The sequence below is a fragment of the Acipenser ruthenus genome, chromosome 8 (genome assembly GCF_902713425.1).
Source record: "Acipenser ruthenus chromosome 8, fAciRut3.2 maternal haplotype, whole genome shotgun sequence".
Taxonomy (NCBI): Eukaryota; Metazoa; Chordata; class Actinopteri; order Acipenseriformes; family Acipenseridae; genus Acipenser; species Acipenser ruthenus.
The window spans coordinates 41,968,524-41,974,387 of NC_081196.1; positions in this window are offsets into that span (position 1 = coordinate 41,968,524).

A 5,864-nucleotide genomic window follows, 5' to 3' on the forward strand; every position below is an offset into this window, starting at 1 on the left:
AATGGCTTTTGATAGCACAATTATTTATGTATAAATACCAAATACTTTTGTATTTATGTTGTGCTTTGTCCACCTTATATATATATATATATATATATATATATATATATATATATATATATATATATATATATATATATACACACACAGAGTGAAAAGGTCCTGAACGTAGCCATTATCTATCTATCTATCTATCTATCTATCTATCTATCTATCTATCTATCTATCTATCTATCTATATAATGGCTACGTTCAGGACCTTTTCACTCTGTCTTCTTGTGTAAATTGAAAAACAATCGAAACAGATATATTTCAAACAGGGCAGTGCCTGTATATTTATTGCTAAACTAAACTTTTCCCAAGTTCTTAACTAATACCGGACAACTACGCCGTCTACCGGTGACCAAAACCCCCAACACTTTTTCACATAAGCCTTTAAACACAGTATCTTCTCTTAAGGTTCCCACACAGATCTGTCCCCAGGCCTTAGCCTTAACACAGACAAACTAACACACATTAAGACCTGCTTTTATACACCTGTCTAAATTACTAACACCCCCTAAAATTTATGGAGCAAAACTGAACATAACGTAACTAGCCAAGAAAAAACGTTGGTAGTTACATTTCTTTAATTCTGAATGACTTAAACTAACTATTGGTGGATCTTGTTAAGTTTGGGCTTTGGTACACCAGTAACAAGTTGCAACAAAAACCAGAACAGAGAAGAAAGCAAGGTTCAAAACACAAATGCTGAATAGCATGGCTAAGAAAGACACATCAGTACAGTATGCTGTCACAAGTTGTGATATTACAGTACATTGCCTAAATCAAAATCTGTCACTGTTCGATCTGAACTTTTGAAACAGAAACACCCAAATTGCTGCTTGTTGAACTGTCAGACTCAATTGAACACTTGTGTGTTAAGAGTAACTTGTATGAATATGTCATTTTAATATTTTCCAACAGTGTCCTTGCCATTTTTCCAATATCTATCTCCTTTTTTTCTCAAGTTTCTTATCTCTTTTAACCCATGCCCTTTACTTTTTGCTGTATTTTCCCAGGAAGTACAGACCCTGTGTATGGTCCTTGAACAATCTCAGGTTCCAGGCAATAGGAAAGTCACATCTGAGGTTAGTCTTGATGTAGATAGTGGTGAAGGTCAGGCAGAATTTTCTGTGGAACGGTAGGGCGAATACAAATGGTGGTTTTCTCAGGAAGGCAGCATAGTGTGATAAGTCCTTGCTGTCAGTAAGTCTAATGGACCAAACCACTTCTCCACACACAGTCCATACCAGGTAATAATACCACTGTATTAATATTTCACATCAGTAACTGACAGATGTTATATAAAAAAGCCATATGTGTTGTTAGAAGATGTTTAGTCTTGAAAGAGACACTCCACTTTTTACATGTGAAACGGCTACAAAAATAGAAATGTCATAGTTTTACCCCGGGGTATTTGTATTACTGTAACTCACCACCTGTAGAAAGCACACTTTCACGCACCACAGCTTCATCTACTGCCTGAACAAACATAACCTTCAATTTGCCTGTTTGCTGTTCAGCTGTCTTTAAATCATGCTGTAGTAATGCATTTGCTACCATTCTGCTAATGCAGCTGGACACTTGAAGCCTCACAGAGCACTTGTCTTCAATAGACATGGCAGACTTAGAATGAAGCTCTTCACGCAAATGTTAATGCAGATATGAAATGCAGCTGAGCTGAGAATTGTCCTTCAGGTAGTTTTACTTTGATAGAGGTAGGCGAAGCACTTGCTCCCCGCATGACGACATAAATTTAGCTGACATGGGAGAAGGAATGTGATCTAAGTCTACAGGGTTCTACTGATTCACTCAGGTTTTGTGGATATTTAATGAATGGTTGGCATTAACATTTTAACTCTAATTTGAAAATCTGAAAAAGCCGGAAGAGCAGAGGACTCCTTAATGGACCAACTGTACCTATTAAATCAAACTTAATTATGAATAAATATACTCTCATTTACCAAGTACTGTTTAATTAATTAATTACATATATAACCCAATTATGTACATTTTTAATAGCGAGTGGTATAAATAATTTAGCAGTACTAAAAGGATATGACTAGAAAATGAGACAAAAATAAGTTCTGGAAAGAATTGTACTAATTTATTTTAGTATTGCTGTTTATCTTGTTTGTTTTATAGATATGGAACGATTTTACTTTTTTTATCAGCGCTTCACACAGTGTATTCTATAGAGCTGTACTTGGATTTTTGGAGATAAAGTACATTGACTTGATTTATGGCTTACTTTCTTATTTTGCACTTTAATTGTAAGACCTGACAGCTTGCTGGAGCCAAATCGTATCAAAGTCAAGCTGCTGCTAAGGAACTGTGATTCCAAAAGAAACCATCTTTCTCACTGCTTAAAAAGTTCTGGTGGAATTCATCTGAGAAAACAAATATATCTTAAATAAATATAGGATCAAATCAAAAAGTTATGTGCCACCAGTACAAGGCTATATATTGTACAAACAAACTTATATAACTGTACTCACATTTGACACAAATAGTTACTTGAAACTACAAATAATATATAAAATATAAATACAAATAGTATTTACTTTTTCTGATAAGTCTGTGTTAAGGTGTTTTAACTACAGTGTAAGTTTAGGAGCTGTCAGTGATAGTTGCCCAGCATTGATATAGGCAACACATAATGATAATATAAATTCAGTCAGGTATCCTGAATAGAGAGTTGGCATCCGGCATACTATAGCTTATACAATTTCAGGAACCTATTTCTGCAAACAAGGATGCAAATTCTAGATACCCATCAAGCACAGCCAGTGCCAAAGAGTGAATGAAGACTTTGATACATATTTCATCTTTGTGTGTTTTATAGTTATGATAGATGATAGCCAGTATTCAGAATGTTGGATCAATGTACAAAGGAATACATTTTTTTTTTCATAATGTCATTTTCAACTGCACTAGGCCCCTTTGTATGACATTCTGTTTTCATGACTGTTCTCACATACACATGTCTGAGAGCTGAAGAAGCTTGCGGAAATTGCACGCACCAGGAAATCTCTGATAGAGAGAGGTAGAAAACCAGTCTAATAAAGCTGGAAACTGCTTCAGGCTAAACTGTCATGCCCTTAAATTTTAAAGTAAGGTTGGACTCCCAGAGCTGGTAGTTAGAAATGAGTAAAGCTGTGCGGTCTCTTCTAAAAAAGCGAAAGTCGAACAAGCATAAGGGAAGCCCTACAGTATTTCAAAAGCATCAACAGCTGCTATTTTGGTATTTAAGCTGTGCCGTCAATAATAGATATATCAGATGTTGAAGGTTTTGAAAGAAATATACATGTTACAGCAAACATGTAGCCAGAAATGAACTTAAAGCAGTACATGATCTCATATTGCAAAATGAAAATGTTTCTTTCAAAACTGAACATTTGAGAACTATGTATTTAATGGAAGTACAAAATGGCTAAAATGTATTGAATTATTGTGTTAGGTACAATTACTTTCAGGAAAGGAAGTTGTGTGCTTCTGGGCAATTGTGGGCAGTGATATAAATAATAAAACCTGAATGTATTAAATTAACAAGATTTTTCATTAACCACAACCATGTTTTGGAGAAAATTATGAGACCTTAAAAGCTGTATTATCCAAACTCTTTGAGACCATGGGAGTTCATAAAACAAATGATGTATTTGGATATTTAATATGTAACTGTAAAATTGTTAATATGACAAACCTCTAAATAATTACAATACAACCCATTTACAGTTAAATGTCATGATATAGGGCTTGATTTGCCTCTGTGAATTGCCCATGTTCACATTGGAAAATATAGGCCATAATGTACATTACTGAATGGTACTGGTTAATGTATTTGCTATTTAATAGGGCTGACTAGGGCCAAGAGCTTTTCAATCCTTTAATTAATACCACATCTTGATGTCATTCAGCAACATACAAACTAAGAACCTGCCACATTCCTGAATATAATGAAACACTGTTATTTTACTTCTGCTGTATTAATACAAAATGTACAGAAATGCGTACACACAAAAACCCCAGAAGAATGTGCCCATGACCATAGGGATTTTGTTGTGGAAGACAGCAAAGGAAAGAAGGTACAACTTAAGTGTGCAAGTACTGTCAAGTTACTATACATATTTTGACACACACACAAAAAAAAACGGTAACCAAAAACACAAATTTCATACAGTATATCAAAAACGAAAGCCCCCCCCCCCAAAAAAAATGATTTACATAAAACTTGAAAATAGCTAAAAATAAGCACCGAAAAATACAATTAATAAAACCCAAAAAACAGAAGCACTAACTATAGACTATGTGCATGTGTGTATATATTATATACTGTTAGGTATCAATGAGGCTGTATAATTTCAGGATGGTGCTAATTCTTATGTTGTTAATGTCTAAAGGGAAGTGTTAATACAGTGATATGATTTAAATATGCTAAATACAGTAAAAAGAAAAGGTTATTATTGAAAATATATGCAAGTATGATTTAGCATGAGTAATTTCTAATGGAATCAATAGGGATAGTGATTTATATTTGTTGAGATTATTGAAAAGTATGAATATGATTATTATTTTTAGAAATGTTATGAGAGTGTTTATTATTTTTGATTATAAAAATACTGTCTAGCCATTACTAATGATACACCGGGGTGACTGCATTGTGTTATAGAAGTGTGTGCTGCTGTTTTTCAGAATAAACATTGCACACTGGAACAAGAGTGTCCACAATTCTTTCTTTTAAGTATATAGCATATTTGTGTTCATTTCCAGTTACATTAAGACACATTTTGACAGGATGTAAGGTGGGTCTTAGCCAAGGACGGTTTACTTGGCCAGCTGCTGTGATGTTTGGGCTTAGCATTGAAAGACAGCATGACCAACAGGTTGCCACCAATGCCAGCAATATATGACACACGAAGAACAACCACCAAGAAAAGCTATTAAAACCAAAACTCATCTAGGACAACTGGAAGCTGCTAGAGACTGGAAAATGCTGTCAGATGTTGGACAACGGCTTATTTTCCCACCTGAGATTGCCACCACTAACCTTAGATCTGATTTTGTCTTGTGGTCTGGATCAGCACGCCTCATTCACCTGGTAGAGTTAACAGTGCCATGGGAGGATACTGTGGATGAGGCGTATGAAAGGATGAAACTTCGGTATGCTCAAGTAGCTGCTGAAGTGGAAAAGCGAGGATGGAGAGTCCAGTTTTACCCAGTGGAGGTGGATTGTCGAGGATTTGTGGCACACTCCACAACCTAGTTTCTCAGAGACATTGGATTCAGTGGTCAAGAGTTGTGATGCATAGTGAAGAATTTATCTGAAGCAGCAGGGAGGAGCAGCAACTGGCTCTGGTTGAGACAAAAATAATCTGGTTGGGGACCTTAAGCATCGTTGAAAGAAAGCAACGTCGATGTAAAGGAAGGTAAGTAAGCTGGGCTTAGCTGAGTGGGGGACGGAGAGGGGTGATGCTGGGACGCCAGAATCACTGTCGACCCCTCTTATGGTCCCGTGGGCTAGTCGACGAAACACCAAGGATGGAAAGTGCCCACTTGAAAACCCCAGAGAAGTACCCTACTCATGTCAGTCCAGACGGTTGTCATGCTGATGCGCTAGGGAGGCCGCACTGTGGTTGATCCCTGGAGCCAGCATTGCAGCCGTTGTGTGTGCTGATGCGCCAGGGAGGCAAAGTAGGCTGATCCCTGGAGCCAGAATTACACTTCAGCCATCAACATCAGGCAGAAGGATATCTACATCATCAGATGGAAGGAAACGCAGATGGATCACATTAGTTTACAGTAAAATAAGCTATGTCTTAGTT